General features: G+C 38.4%; 1 protein-coding gene across 3 annotated transcripts in view; it reads left to right on the top strand.

The window, feature by feature from the left end:
• Positions 1–14,555, top strand: part of TSHZ2 (teashirt zinc finger homeobox 2) — a 234,680-nt gene that overhangs the window by 123,512 nt on the left and 96,613 nt on the right. The gene's annotated exons all lie outside the window — the stretch shown is intronic.

Raw genomic sequence — 14,555 nt, 5'->3', positions numbered from 1 at the left:
ATGGGAAATGGCCTTAATTTTCCCAGCCTTCAGTATACATCAAGCATATAATTCATTTCTCCCCCCTCAATACTTCCCTCATTAGAAAACAAAGTTTTTGATATTTAAATGTTACATAGTTTAAGTTGAGAAACAGATCTTCTCAGCCCTGTAAAGTGCATTTGCAGGCATGATTGCTTCTCTCTGACAGCAACAGATTTATACAGGGTGGAACAGAAAAACACTTGAATTTTTGACCTTTAATTGTCTGCTTCCTCTAACACTAGCATTTTTACCAGTGTCAAGGAGAAAAAGCAAAAAATGTGGCTGTTCATAGGGGAAGGAAGAACAGGTAGTGGTGAAACCTTGATACTGGTTGGAGAGACTAAATTGTGTTGGGAAAGGACTAGGGAGAGAGATGAATTTCACATGAGAGGCTGTCTCTCAATCACATGAGGACAAATGAATTGGGAAATAATATGGGAAATCATCTCATCCTTCTTTTTAGATCAATGATAACAGAGGAGTTGAAGTGGAAATGCACTGTTTAATTTCCAAAGTAATGGGCAACATTTTGATTTCCATAAAATGGAGTTAATAAAAAAGAAAAAATTCTTTTCTGGAATTAGATTGCATTTCCGTAGGATTGGCTGGCCTCAGAACTGTGCTTCAGAGCCTCTGCTACCAAATATCCAATGTTATCTGGTAGAAGACAAGGAAGAAGGAGACTTCTGAAGAAATGCTCAGGTCATACAGGATGACGTACACTGACCCCAGCGAGTGTGGCCGTGCTGTTTGCCAGGAGTGTGAGGGCTTTCGAGTAACAGCTACATGAATGATTTTTTTTTTTAAATTACTGCTATTTTGGATATGTTGTTAGAGAGTTTAGGAGGTAGGCACTTCCTACTTCCACTCTTATTGGCACCAAAAAATGAATACATATACTTGTGTGTATACATATCCACCAGACAAAAAGAAACACTAGCAACAAGAAGTGGTTCTGTACAGAGAGAGCCAAGAAAAATAAAACATAGAGCCAATTCTTCCTCTGCCTAAATCCATTTGCTTCAAAAGAATTACACCAGTAAGAAATTCACCCTATTGTACATGGAAAAGTTAATATATCATAAACATCTGAAAAATTACTAGAAATGCAACCCAAGTATGGGCAAAGCACACTCCAGGTTGGAGTCAGGCTTGTCTCATCAATGCATGAAGCCTGATAGACCCCAACAGCTGGTTGAAATGAGCTGACTCTCTAGGTAACCGCTTTGAGAAGTTTGCCTTTCTGCATCTGTAAGATGGTTTCCCGCTCCTGCGGTATCGTAGCTCTAACAGTGGCCACGGTGAGGTCTGATAGCATGTGGCTGTTGGCAGCTGTGGAACATGCAAACTGGGGTCTCCTGAACAGGGTCGTTGGGAGGACTTTTCTGTTTGGGCACATACTTTGGAGAAGGGCTGTTGGTGTGCAGCAGTGCTGCCTTGCCTGGGGGCATTAATGCTGCCGCCACGCTATGCTTATGGACCAAAGTCATTAGACTGTAAGTGAGTTGCCAAGAGATCTAGCTTGTTTAAACTCAATTTTTCTGAGGGAGCAGCAAAGATGGCCATTTTTGCTGATTCTTCTCCCAGTGAGTGTTTATAGACTCTTGCTTGTAAGAGGCAGAGTATTAAAATATAGTGAATTCTTAAATAATGAGATAAAAGTAGTTTCAGTCTTTCTGTATCTTCTTATTTTAATCATGTTTTTCTCTCGTAGTTTGTGCAACGGATTTCCAATCAGTATAAGGGAACTGGTTGCACAGAAGGAGCAATGAACTGGCAGTACAGTACGTGTGGAAAAATTCAAAAATTCAAATATAGACTAGTCGAATTCCAGCTGTGCATTGGTGGATACATACAGTAATTAGCCCAGGTAGACAAGGCAAGTTGGTAGTCATTCAAAAAAAATCTTATGCCGGTAGTAACTAGATCTGTGACTAACTAGATCTGTGACTAACTAGATCTTTGCCTTCATTTAGATTTTAGCATAGATTGATAAACACATTAAAAATTCAATTCCTTTAGGTGTTATTCCTGGTAGAAATAGAGGGAATCAGCCAGAAATGCTTTGAAAGGAAAGTATTGTTTGGATTTCAACCTAGTGGATAAACTGAAAGTGTTTAGACAGTCAATAATGAAGTGTTGTTGGCCTCTAGTCTGTAATAAATGCTTCAATTTTATAGTTCCAAATCAACTTTACCCATAAAATCTCAAAGGACTTTCTCTACTTAGCAAGTCAACTAGGACTTAGTCTCCATAGCCAGTGTATCCTCATGTATTATCGAAAAAAGCTGTGCAGATCTAAGCTTACACAACTCCTACTGATATAAAAAAATTTTTTTGGAAGTTTTACTTTCACGTTATTAGTAGTTAGTCCAAAATCCATATTAGATTTTTTGTCATCAATAATTGGATTATTGATAGCAAAAGGATTTTGCTGGTGTGAAGTCCAATCCTCAATAAAATTATTTGGTGAGTTTCAGTTCAAGAAGTAGTCAAGTTAATGTGCGAGTCGTTCGTTTTATTAAACAGTTCTTGTTCAACATTTCTCCATTTTTACTATCATTGTGCACTTACCACTCTTTGTTTCTATATGATTTCAGACATTGCTTCAGGGGTCTTAACCTAAATATAAGTGCAGATCCTGTAACACACTCTTACAATATGTACACAGTTTGAACATGGATGGAAATGTAACGTGCAAAATCCCTTGTAATGCTTCATTTTCTAAACGCCCTCTGCATCCATTTCCCCCACAACTTCAAGGAAGTAGACTGGTTTTTCATACCAATTCTTTCTGAATGCCCCGATATAATCCTGCTCTGTTCCTCCTCCTGATTTCCAGCCAAATTTCAAGGAAAAGCATTATACAAGGATTCACCTATTGTCATAGAGGTTAAAGCCCTGTCCACGTTTAAGGAAACCCTCTTGGACTGATCTCTGCTCTGCACTTGTTTCGTTTGATTTATCTTCTGTTGTTTGTAGTTTCACTGATCACTTTCTTATTACTTTTACACTTCCATCCATTTCAGTTTTGTTCTCCTTTTCGAGCGATTTCTTATACCACCCCTGCCACCTGCTCCCACCTGATGAATTGTCTGCTCAAACTGTTGATCTTGACCTGGCATGGCCTCTTCCACAGAAAATAAATGATGCCACACAGACATATAATGATGCCTTAATAAACATCCCAGGTACATTTGCTCCTCCGCAGAAGTGCAGAGCTTGAAAGGTGGTGTCCCAAATGCATGCTGATGCCCGGGAGGCAGTGAAGTGGAGGAGGTAGGAATTAAAACAAAAATGGAGAAGTTTTGCTCTTTGTGTGTATTTAACCACACTTGAAAATTCCCTGGACCTTTTTTCCAAGCTCTTGTCTGTACTTATATTTGTGATTACTAGAAACAGCAATAAATATATTTTAATTCTTTAAACATTTTAAATGGATTTTTTTAATAGCTTTTTTTTAATATATTTGGGCTTGCCTGCAGCAGCAATTCATTTTTCAGAAAGTCAGTATTATGAGTAATTTGATAGAGGTCAGATGCCCTCTGTTGCTTTTCCTTTCAAATTCTGAGTGAGGCCCCAGCAAAAAAATGCAGAGAAGTTTATGAAGTTTTTTATTCTGTTGCAGAGTTGGATAGTAGAGACGGTTAATCCACTCTTTCAGCTCTTTCAGGATTTTAGCGTCTGGATTTTTGATCCATTAGACTTCTTTGTGAATTCCCGCAGGCCTTAAATCCAGTTATGATGGATATAATATACAGCTTTTCTGTACCCAGTGCGGTCCCTCACTTCAGCAGTGGTTACATCATGATACCTGTGCTGAAGAAGTCGTTTCTGTCAGTAAGTGACCTTTCTGATTATTGGATTTTTTTACCATAACTCATGGTTGTTATTTCTTGCTGAGATTCAGGAAAAGCTGATCCTGTGCAGCTGCAGCCTCCTGTTGTTGCTGCCTGGTTTTTTTATGCTTTGTCCCATATGATAAATTTCAGTTATCACTTAGGACAGGGCAGGAATGCAACACTGAGGCTCTGGTGATTATGATCTGTAAATGATCTGTGTACTGGCCCTGGATCTAAGTCCTTCCTTGGATCATTTGAGACACAATTTAAAAGAACACAGCTTAATATTTGTGTTTCAATAATTTTTCTTTTTTTTTTTCTTTGAAATTTTTGTTATTTTAATAGTCTTGATGGATACTTGGAAACTATATTTATTTTCCATATCAGTTGGAAGCTTTTTCTTTTGACATGGATTGATTTGTTTTGCACAAGTTTCTTGCAGAATGGAACCAACAGTACTAATTTAACTACTGATAATTATTAGTATTCTTAGTATTAATAGGCCTTCATATCTGCAAGGAAACAGTAGGGTAGCATCCCAGATTGTCTGGGAAGACAAAGGAAAGCCCTGGAGGATATCAAAACTGGGACCTTTTTGGGGCAGGAAGACTTTCGTTCCATGTTGGTAAAAGACTTTTGTAGGGCAGTATTGGTGTTGAGGGCAGTACGTTAATAAATTTACAATGGTAATAATAAAGATGCAGTATATTTGCCTGATCTATGAAGAGAGTGATACGATTCCTGCAAAACTTCAGGTAAAAATGGTTGCAAGTTGGTGCTGCCAAAGCCAGCACCAGCACGCCTGCGGTCATGCCTCTCGCAGAGGGAGTATTTCAGGCGGGACCTTAAAAGAAGTTATTTCCGTCTTTGAAACAGATTTTAAAAGATGGTAGATTGATTCTTATCACAGTTGCTGCAGCCTTTTCACCATTGACTGTAATAAGAGGCAAAAAGCAGGATGAGGCCCTCTGTGTGTCCCCTTCCTTGGGTAGAGAAATGTCCAAACATCATGTAGGTGGATTTATAGGTATTGTATATATTAAATACTCTTTTGGGTGGCTTGTTTGGGTATCCCACATTCTGACGACAGGGTAAGGGATAAAAAAGAAACCTGTGGACTAGAATTAGTAGGTGATCCCACTCTGACCTGGGCTGTGGCAGTGCCAGCAGGAGGAAAGCCTTCTCTTTAATGAAACTTCGTTACCTGAGGACTCTGTTCTTTTCCACAGCATGGACTGAGTTTTGGCTGTTGTATGTGAATGGTGTTGTGCATGTACAGGCTGTATATTTGAAGGAGATGTTTTGACCTTTCTCATCTCTGGCTGGCGTTGCAAAGATGGAGTGATGTAGAACAGAGATTGTGTGACAGAGTAATAATAAGAAAGAATCTGACTGCCAGTTGCTCATTACTGGATCTCTTTTAAATGCCAGAATCTTCTATGTTTGCCTTCAAACAACACTGAGCACCTAAATCACCATAGTAAACAGATATAGAAAGAGACAGAAAGGTTAAAAGTGTACTCATAATCTCTTGCTTTTCCTCCTAAACATGTTTGATAGCAATATTGTTTCTTAAAAACAATATGACCTCATTTGTAAAGCAATATTCATGCTAAACTAGTCAGCTGTTAAATATACCCAGCACTGTGCATTATTATGAAGCTAAACCAGAATTTCAATTATTTTCTGGACACATTTAAAATTATAATACTTTACTGAGTTAGTGTTATAGTTCATCCAAATTACTCACAAAGTATCATATCAATCTCTTGCAACTGCTTATTGCTTACATATCTGAGAAGTTAGTCCAAGTAAGATGCGGTCTTGGGTAATGACCTTCATGCGGGCTTAGTGCTTTGATGGTTATGTGGCTGTAAGTGCAGGGATGTCTGATGCTCAAAAGTCAACGTTTGTTGGCCGTAATATTTGTCACAAAAGAAACAGACTATTCATTTGGACTAACATTTGCAACAGTCAACAGTGTGTTCCTGAAAGGAAAATAAAGAGGGAAATAAAACACTTGATGATCTGTGTATTCTTCACTAGTGTTCCTTTTACGCTGAAATCCCAGCAAGTGAAAATTCACACTTCAAAATTATTTGCAGTTTTTTATTGCCTGGAATGCAAGATCAAAACAAAGCAAGAAGATGAGGAAGATATATTTCATTACACTCCCACTTTCTACTTATGTACCTTATCTGAAGAGATGTTAAGAGACAAATGATGTTGCGTCCATGGCTTAACCAACTATGAGTAACCAGCGTAGATTTATGAAGGTTACTGGCAAGTATGCCTTAAAGCAGATCTCACTGGAGCTGCACCATGGCTGTGTATCTAAAGGGAAAATCAAAAGGCCCACTGCCCTTTAGACAAATGTTATAATAATAGTGTACTTTTAAAGCCATATTAATATTTTTTAAAAATAGGCTGTAATACTAGGTCCTAGTCAACAAGTTATTGCAAGGAGCTTGCATTTTATGCACATCAATTCTGCACTTTAATAAATACGTGTAAGAAGTGCTGTTGGCTTCATCTCTACCCATCGCTGGATCGTGAAGCTGAGTACTCAAGTAGCTCTAGATTTTCAGTTCACCATACAAGCACAATTCGCTTCCCTGTGTGCTCCTGCAGAACGTGTGCAAGAAGCAGCATTTTCCAGTTCAACAGGCAGGAAGGCTGGGATTTTGAAGAGAAAATGGCTTTTCATGGAGGTTATCCATAAAAACATCTGAGCTTTGAACTGACCCTGTGTGACTTGCAAGAGGCCGCCTCAGCAATCAGTGGCAGATGCCGGAGTTATCACACTTGAGCCTGTCTCTTAGCCCATTGCTCTGGCGGGTTTTCTATCAAGGCTGACTCACTTAATCCTTAGTCACATTACCGAAATCAGGCTGCTATTGTTTACGTATTAATAATTGATTATTAAGTAATTATGGCAGCGTAGGATCATCATGCCTCTCTTTACGGCAGGTAAGCCTATCTACTCTTACTCCAAATGGGACAAACGTGACGTGTTCATGAGCTTTCTTGAATTGGGGGTTAAATTCTCCTGCATGAGACTGGGTACTCTGCTGTATTCAGCCAAGCTAGTCTGTTTTGAATTGGAGAGGCCAGGAAATAAGCAGCCTTTTAAAAATAATAATCAAATAATTTGTCTCTCACATTGTGCTATTCAATGCACTGAACAAGCATCAGTTATTAACAGAAACAGTAATTTCCCCCAGTAGCAGACCATACCTAAACACTCAAAAAGAACTGTGTGAAGGGCTAGTGCTTCAAGATTTTTACACATTGAACATAGTAATGAAAAGGAATATGATTATATGGATCTATTTTTAGAATAAACGCTGTGCTTTTATACACAGAATTCTTCACTCTGATCAAGAGCCTTTCAGGGAAAGCGTTGATCTTTCACTGTTTTATTACACCTGTATGTCCAGCTTCAAGTGGACCCCACATCAATTCAAAGCCAGGGCCCAACTCTTTTCAAGGGGAATATGTTGTCAAGAAATGCTGTCCATGAGATAAGACATGGATTCAGTAGAAATGAGTCAAAGATTATTTTTTTTTAGGGTAAAAAGCAAGTGTCCATAAACATAATCCTCATCTTCTTTCTATTTATACTTGTATTTAATATAAATGTGCTTCATTACTGGAGAGCAGTCTTCACGGCCATACAATAGCAAACAAATTCTTCAGAAGCATCTTTAATTATTCATTTGGCTGTACTATATTTTATGCTACTTTTCATAAATGTTAATCTTTATTATTGCCCTACCAGGAAAAAAAGAAAGAAGGAAAGAAATACCTGTTATTAAATGACCTATCAGGCTGACATGGATAAATGTTGGTAGCTATTTAATTGTTTCCCATCTGCAGTTTTATACAGTTTCTATCAAACTGAAGGGTAATTTTTTTAGTAGCTGCTTATTTTAAATGTACAAAACCCTTGTGTGTAATTCCATTAGCTGCCCTACAGCATTGCAATCTACAGTTTCCCTGAGGCTGTTGTGAAATATTGATGAAATCCTTGCTTTTGTGGCTTCCTCTGATACACTAAACATTTGTCTGATGTTAGTTGAACTTGAATGGATCTGTTCAGAGTTATATCAGTAGTGACTTCAAAGGCTGTAAGGCTGTTACAGTTTTTTTTTTACAAACTGAAGTTTCAAAGCCTTACCATGTGGTACTTTAAAAAAACAAAGTTCATATCAAATGAACCAAAGTGCTAGCAATACACTGGTAAGACTCATTACAATTTCAATTTATATAGATATATATTTTTTTGCTATTCTGATTGGTAGCTTATGCCATTTAAAGAAATTTAGATTGGTATTTGGGGGAACCTAGGATAATGAACGAGGGAAAACATAATTTGAAACTTGGATTTTAAATGAGGTAATCTATAAATTTACAAAGCCACTCTGCTGTTTTCCACAACAATAAATAGGACAAGAGAAAACAGAAGAGAGGCAAAGAGAGACAAAAGTTTCAGACTTATGTTTTCATCAGTAAAGTGATTTACACTGGGGCAATTAAAATGACTAACGAGGAAAACATATTTGCTGCTACTCTATTCCTTTAACTGTTCGGGACCAAAACGCATTTTGGAAAGCACCCTTTGCGCCTCTACTAGCAATTAAGTGCAATGCGTATTGATGTTGGGGTGATGTGACGACTGCATGATGCCTGTCGAAACTTTGCCGGGCGAGGACTTTGGTGCGAGGGCCGGGCGGGTGGGGCGGACGGGGCAGGGGCTGCGGCTCCGGAGCACCAAAGACCTGTCGAGGTGGAGTTCTTTGCGTTCAAGTGGTGCAACAGTTCGTAGCTTTCATTAGAAGCGTGTTTGTTGAAAATGCAATCTGGAGAATGTCAAACACCTTCAGCTGGTTGAAACTATGAAATTGTAAGTTCTAGGGCTTTGTAGAAAATAACAAACAGAGATGTTTTTAACCAAAGGCAAATTATTCACTTACACTGTAAGCCTTCGTGTAAGGAACTTGAACCGTTGGCTCTGAACATGGTTAAATCCATTTCTGCAACAGCTGGCAATTCAGCCATTCAAACTGACTGAATACAGAGCAAGGCAAATATGACTGAAGCTGACTTTTTTTTGCAGTGCAATAACTGACTATGTAAACAACATCATCCTTGAGGAAAATTATTCAAGAAAACACTCCATAATAATTCTGTTATGTCCTGCTATGGACTGTTAGTTCAGGGTGCATCAGCTCACCTCTCTTTTTCCAGTATTCCTTATGTTTGGGTTTTTTCCTGTTTTATTGTTCGTTTTGCTTCAAGTTTATGGGTTGCTCACAAGCCAGTTCCCTGCACATATGCTTCCAGCCACTGATCATTTTCATTTGACTCATAACTGTGTAGGATGCAATGTACAAAAGACATAATCTGTTCTCCTTTGTGCTGCTAAAAGTCCCACTGAAGCTACTGGATATTTTGCCTTCTTAACCGGTAGGAAATTGGACATTTAATAGAAAACTTTATAATACAATTCTAATTAGAGTACAAGAAAATTAAAGCCCAAAATTGCCTCATTTCAGCACATATAAATAGTGGTTATGGCTTCATGGAATTGCCTTTGGGTGTTAAAATTCAGTTATGGCAGAAGCCACCCCAGGTTTCCTTGCTCCTAAGCCGCAGTGTCTTGCAAGCTTGGCACCGCAGAGGTTGCTTCTCTCCTCCAGCTGTGGCTTGGTAGTGGATGTTCCTTTTGCTACTCTGCAAGAGACAAAAATTCGTGCCCCAGTATCAGCTGCTGTAACTGTTTGAAAAACAAAGTTCTAAAAAAAAAAAGGACAAGAGAATACTGGGAAAATCTCTCCTTTGAGATAACAAGTTGTTTTAGACACAAAATTGCGTCACTAGGGTGGTGATTGAAACTTCCTTACTGACCCACTGCAAAATGAATTTGAATGTGAAGGTAAACTGTAATAGCAGTAAAAGGTGCAAATAATTTCCCATTTTGCAATATAATTGACTGGCCTCCCAGAAAAGAGGCAGTTGAGCATATTCAGCCTTTTCTGAGGTTTTGAGAACATCTAAAACCTTGTTGAGGACGCACGTGGCTTTAGGAATAAACCTCACACTTACTGGGATGTTTAGACCAGATGACAGAGGTGCTCCTTCGTCTCCTACACCCATGATTCAGAGCCGGGCACTCTCTGCTCCCTCCGTGGGGAGAATGGTAGCCTTTCCCTGCATTTTTTTTCCATCTTGCAGAACTTAACAGAAAGTTATTTCCCTGGTACAGAAATTGTTAACATAGTTTAAAAAGCTCTGAAATCATATAATTCACCCTTGTGTTACAAATTTCATGCTTTGAGAGTTCTTTCCATGAAACTCTATTGCATTTCCAGAGTGCTGCATTGGTTTTAGTCCTGTTAAATGCCAAAATGTCTTTGATATAAGAATTATGCAACAGAGTGGGAATTTTTTTTCCTCAGTTGCCAATTTATCTCTTGAGTTGATTTTCAAACTGGGATGAATCTAAAGCTACGAACTTTTACAAGGAGCCAGGCTAAGATTTGTCTTTGGGTAGCTAATGTGGTTAGACATTTTTGGGAAAAAGGAATGAGAAGTGGTCATGATCCATTATCTGCATGAAATATTTCAGAGAAAGAAACAGCTTCTGCCAAACACAAGAAGATGTTTGAGCTGAAGCCAGACAAGAAGGAAACAAGATCACCTTATAGAACTGTGAGATTGCTCTACTAATGATGTTATTTCGAGTACAACTGGAATATATATATGAAGAAGTGCAGATGGTGCATGGATTTTACATGGATTAGCAGTGTTGTTCTGGACAATGATTCACTGTCCCTTTTCTTGGCAGAAAATAAATTTTCCAGTCTTGGAAAGAAACATGTATATGTATATATATTTTAAGAAATGTTTTTCTATGAGGAAAAAGAGCAAATTTGAGTGAAAATAGCATCCACTGGTGGAAAAGTTAACAGTCAGAATGAACACTTTAGAAAAAAGGTGTATTCACACTCTACAACTCAAGGTCAGAAGTGATGTATAACGTGGTGCAGATCAGTCAGGGGTGCGAGGGCCTGAAAGTAAGCACTGGATTCAGCATCACTGGGAGCTTGGCTTAGTGCTGTCTGCATAGTAGGGTCAAGGCTTCAAGGTGGATATGGATGGAGTTTTAGACCCTTAAGTTCAAAAAAGAGTTTTTGCAGGTGTATTAACTGGACCTGCTTTCTTTTAGTTACTTTGTAGAAATATGCTAGAAATATCGAAGAAAATGTTATCTTTTGAAGAATAAAGAATCAGCTGTTTATTTCTAACCTTTTCCTACAAAAGCAGGTTTCTTGAGTTACCATGAATCCAATCCAGAATTGTATTTATTATTATTATCCATATAATAATATTATCCTTACTGATGTCATGATTTTGACATATGCTATCTTGGGATCAATCAGTGCTAAAGCCAAATACTTTATTTCCTTTTAGGAAGCCAGAAATTGCTTCCATTCAATTCTCTGAAGCTCCTGGGTTTTGTCCAGTCTTCAAGGTAGCGAAATTTCAGTCTCCCACTTCTTCGGGACTGCACATTGCCCATCTTGCATCCCTGCCTAGGCCTGTTTAATTTTGGTGGGAAAAATTCTCATCTGGGAAAAGGAGGAAGCATTCATCTGGTTACTGAGTTTGGATTTCTTTAATTTTATTTTTTTTTTCCTGTTAAGACAGCTATACGTGAGCATCTCAGAGGTTTGGAATGTCAGAATAAGCCTGGAGGAGAACTGGTGGGAAGAGAACGGGTCACTCAGCAATTTATTATACGGACATCCGTATGACGTGCAAAATTTATGTTACTTATTACAGACACTGCATTTAAAGCATGTGGGTGTGTAGGCTTAAGACACCCTTTACTTATGAAATAAATAATGCAAAGTCCACTTAAATTAATGTTATTTCTGTTAAATAGCTACATCAGTTCATATCAAACTTCATGTCTAATGAAATCTTACTAAAAAACTCTGTTTGAAGGACACATGCATGTCTTGTACCCTAGGTTGTCTGCACAGAAGAGGTCTCCACTGTCCTTAAAATGCCCACAGCAATTTAAATCATTTAAATAAACAGAAGTGGTTTTACAAGTAGGATACTGAAATGCGTTTTTAAAGCTGCCCAGAACCCTTAACCATTAAAATGGAGCTGACTGATGGTTTTGTGAAATTTTGATGGTGCTTTCTAATAAGTTACTTTTACCACTTTCATAAGATAGTGTCTGTATCTTATACAGACACACAAAAAAAAGGATTTCTCAGCACGAGTTACTCTTCTGTAAAGGTTATAGTAAACATGTCAATGCCTAATTAAGCAGAAAATCTTATCTGTATTGTGGGGGATGTGCAGCTGTCTGGTACTTCTGCTTCTCCTAGGAAATCCTTTTAGAAGGACAAAGGATATTGTGAGAAAGAAACTACTGTATGCATCTTCCAAAGAAAAAAATTACCTTCTGGTGAAAAATGGGTTAATAGCATTCAAAGAATTGGTGCTGAAATGGGGAATCAAATTTGCACTGACCCAAAACTGTGTGAATGCTATTTGTTGTCTGTTTTGTCTGATTCCTTCATTGGATTCCCTCCTTATTTTTGTTTTGCTCGGTATAATATGCTTGGCACTGTGATACATCCTGGCAAGGGGCCAGCGTCGCTACCTACGCCGTACAGTGTCTCTAACACCGCGAGAACCATGTCAGTCCTGCTCATCAGTTCGTGCTGCTTGTTTAACAAGGTTACTACTCATGACGTGTAGGAGCTTTTGCCGCCTCCATGTCCCTCCGTTCTCCTTGTCCCCCTGAAAAACATACGAACTCAGAAAAGGGTACATGGCAAGTGTTATCTGGTTATTAGGGAAGAAGATTAGGGAGGAGAAAAAAATATTTTGTTCTTAGTGTTGTCTTTGCTGCCCGCCTCAGCCTGATCATCTGTAAATGGAGCTACTAGGATTTGCTGTACCCCAACAAACTACTAAAAGGCTTATTTTTTAATATTTAACACTTAGTATTTAGCTCCTTCGCTGAAAGCGTCTGCTGAAGAGCAGCACAGTGTTCCTGCTGCTGATTATAAGACAACTCCTGTATGTTTCTTAGCCCATCCACAGAGAGCGCCATCATTTCCCGCTTCTTATACTGCAGCTTCATCCAGGAAGCAGTTCCTCTAGTTCTGGTTCATCCCTTTGGCTTGATGGTAAACGCGTGTTGGTAGGGGTGAGATACGCATGCAAATAAACTGAAAAATTGGAACACCTATCTGAAAAAACTGTGGAGGGCTTTGTCCATAAGTTAATCAAAATGCTTCTACCTTTTCTGACCATCCCTTTTGACATGCTAAAAGGATACCCTTTGTGCAGGAGTACTAAATTCAAGAGAGCAAAATGAGCCAGGTTCTCAAAGAGCCATAAAATAGGTTTTCTTAGAAGATGGGAAGGAATTGGATTTTGAACAAGTAACACTTTTAGGCTTATTTACCTTGTGCTCTCTTAGCTTTGAGGGTTACTCCACAGTTACGAATACTAGAGCTTTATTTTATGTTTGCTTAGTTATTTTCAAGGGCAGCTTTGATTTGGGGGGTTTGGCCTTTTTTTTTTTTTTCATACTTACCGGACACAAAAAAGCTCGATCTTAAGCAAACACAACCAAGTACCGCCGAGGCTGCCGTGCAGTCACTAGGGTTAGCAGCACTGTGCTTGCAGCTACCTGGAAGAGCTCATCAACCTATCTGCCATGAAGACCTGTGCTTCTGAAATCAACATTTAATTTTGATGAGTGGCTGTCAATAGTAGTGAATTGTTTCAATGTCTGCTTGTGTTGGGCATAATGGCTGTGCAGTGGCTGTTAAAAAAAATTACACTGGCAGTTTGCGAAAACATATCTGAACCACTCGTTCTGCTCCGTCCCTTCTTGTGGGGGTCTGGGAGTGAACTGCTGACCGTGTCGAGTCATTGTGAATTTACCCACTGACTGCAATGGACCCAGTTCACCCGTAAAAATCCTCTTGTCTCATTCTCCAGTCTGTTTTTAACCAGGTTATTTCCTGTAACTTAGGCAAAATTACTGCTGATATAAGGCCAGAAACAAAATGAAACTGAATTCCTTAATTAATTTTAAAATTTACGGCTCTTCTAGTATCAAATTTATCTTATTAATTAAATAGTTAATTTGTCAAAGAAAATCTTTCTGGACTTGTTCTACTTTTCCAGTTTTACAGTTTACTTTGGTCTACCTCTGTAACATCCTAATACCTTGTGTAACTTCCAAGGGTTCTTGCCCTGAAATTTATGTATTTGTTTTTATTGAAGCACAATTTGCTTTTATGGTACACAGTACACTACTTTTATAAACAAAAGAGATCCACTTATGCCTATTAGTGCTTTCAGATGTTGTATTTTGACATATAAATTATTTCTGTACATTCTAAAGTGCATTTTTAGGTGTTCGAATGGCAAAAGGTTACTGTACCTAGATGATGCTATGAACCAGGAAGACTGTGGCAGTTATTTTTCTTCTGTTCTTTGCCAATTCTACCTTTTCTCTCACTGAGGCTAAAAACAATTTGATAGAATTGAAGCTTTTAGTATAAACTTTAAATTCTTACATATGAATTTTCCAACTGTCCCATTACAGGACAGTTAGAATTATACTCCCATGACAGGAAAATT

This window comes from Larus michahellis, chromosome 12 (genome assembly GCF_964199755.1).
Source record: "Larus michahellis chromosome 12, bLarMic1.1, whole genome shotgun sequence".
Taxonomy (NCBI): Eukaryota; Metazoa; Chordata; class Aves; order Charadriiformes; family Laridae; genus Larus; species Larus michahellis.
Note: the sequence above shows the minus strand (reverse complement) of the source record. Positions and strands in the feature narration are given on the sequence as shown.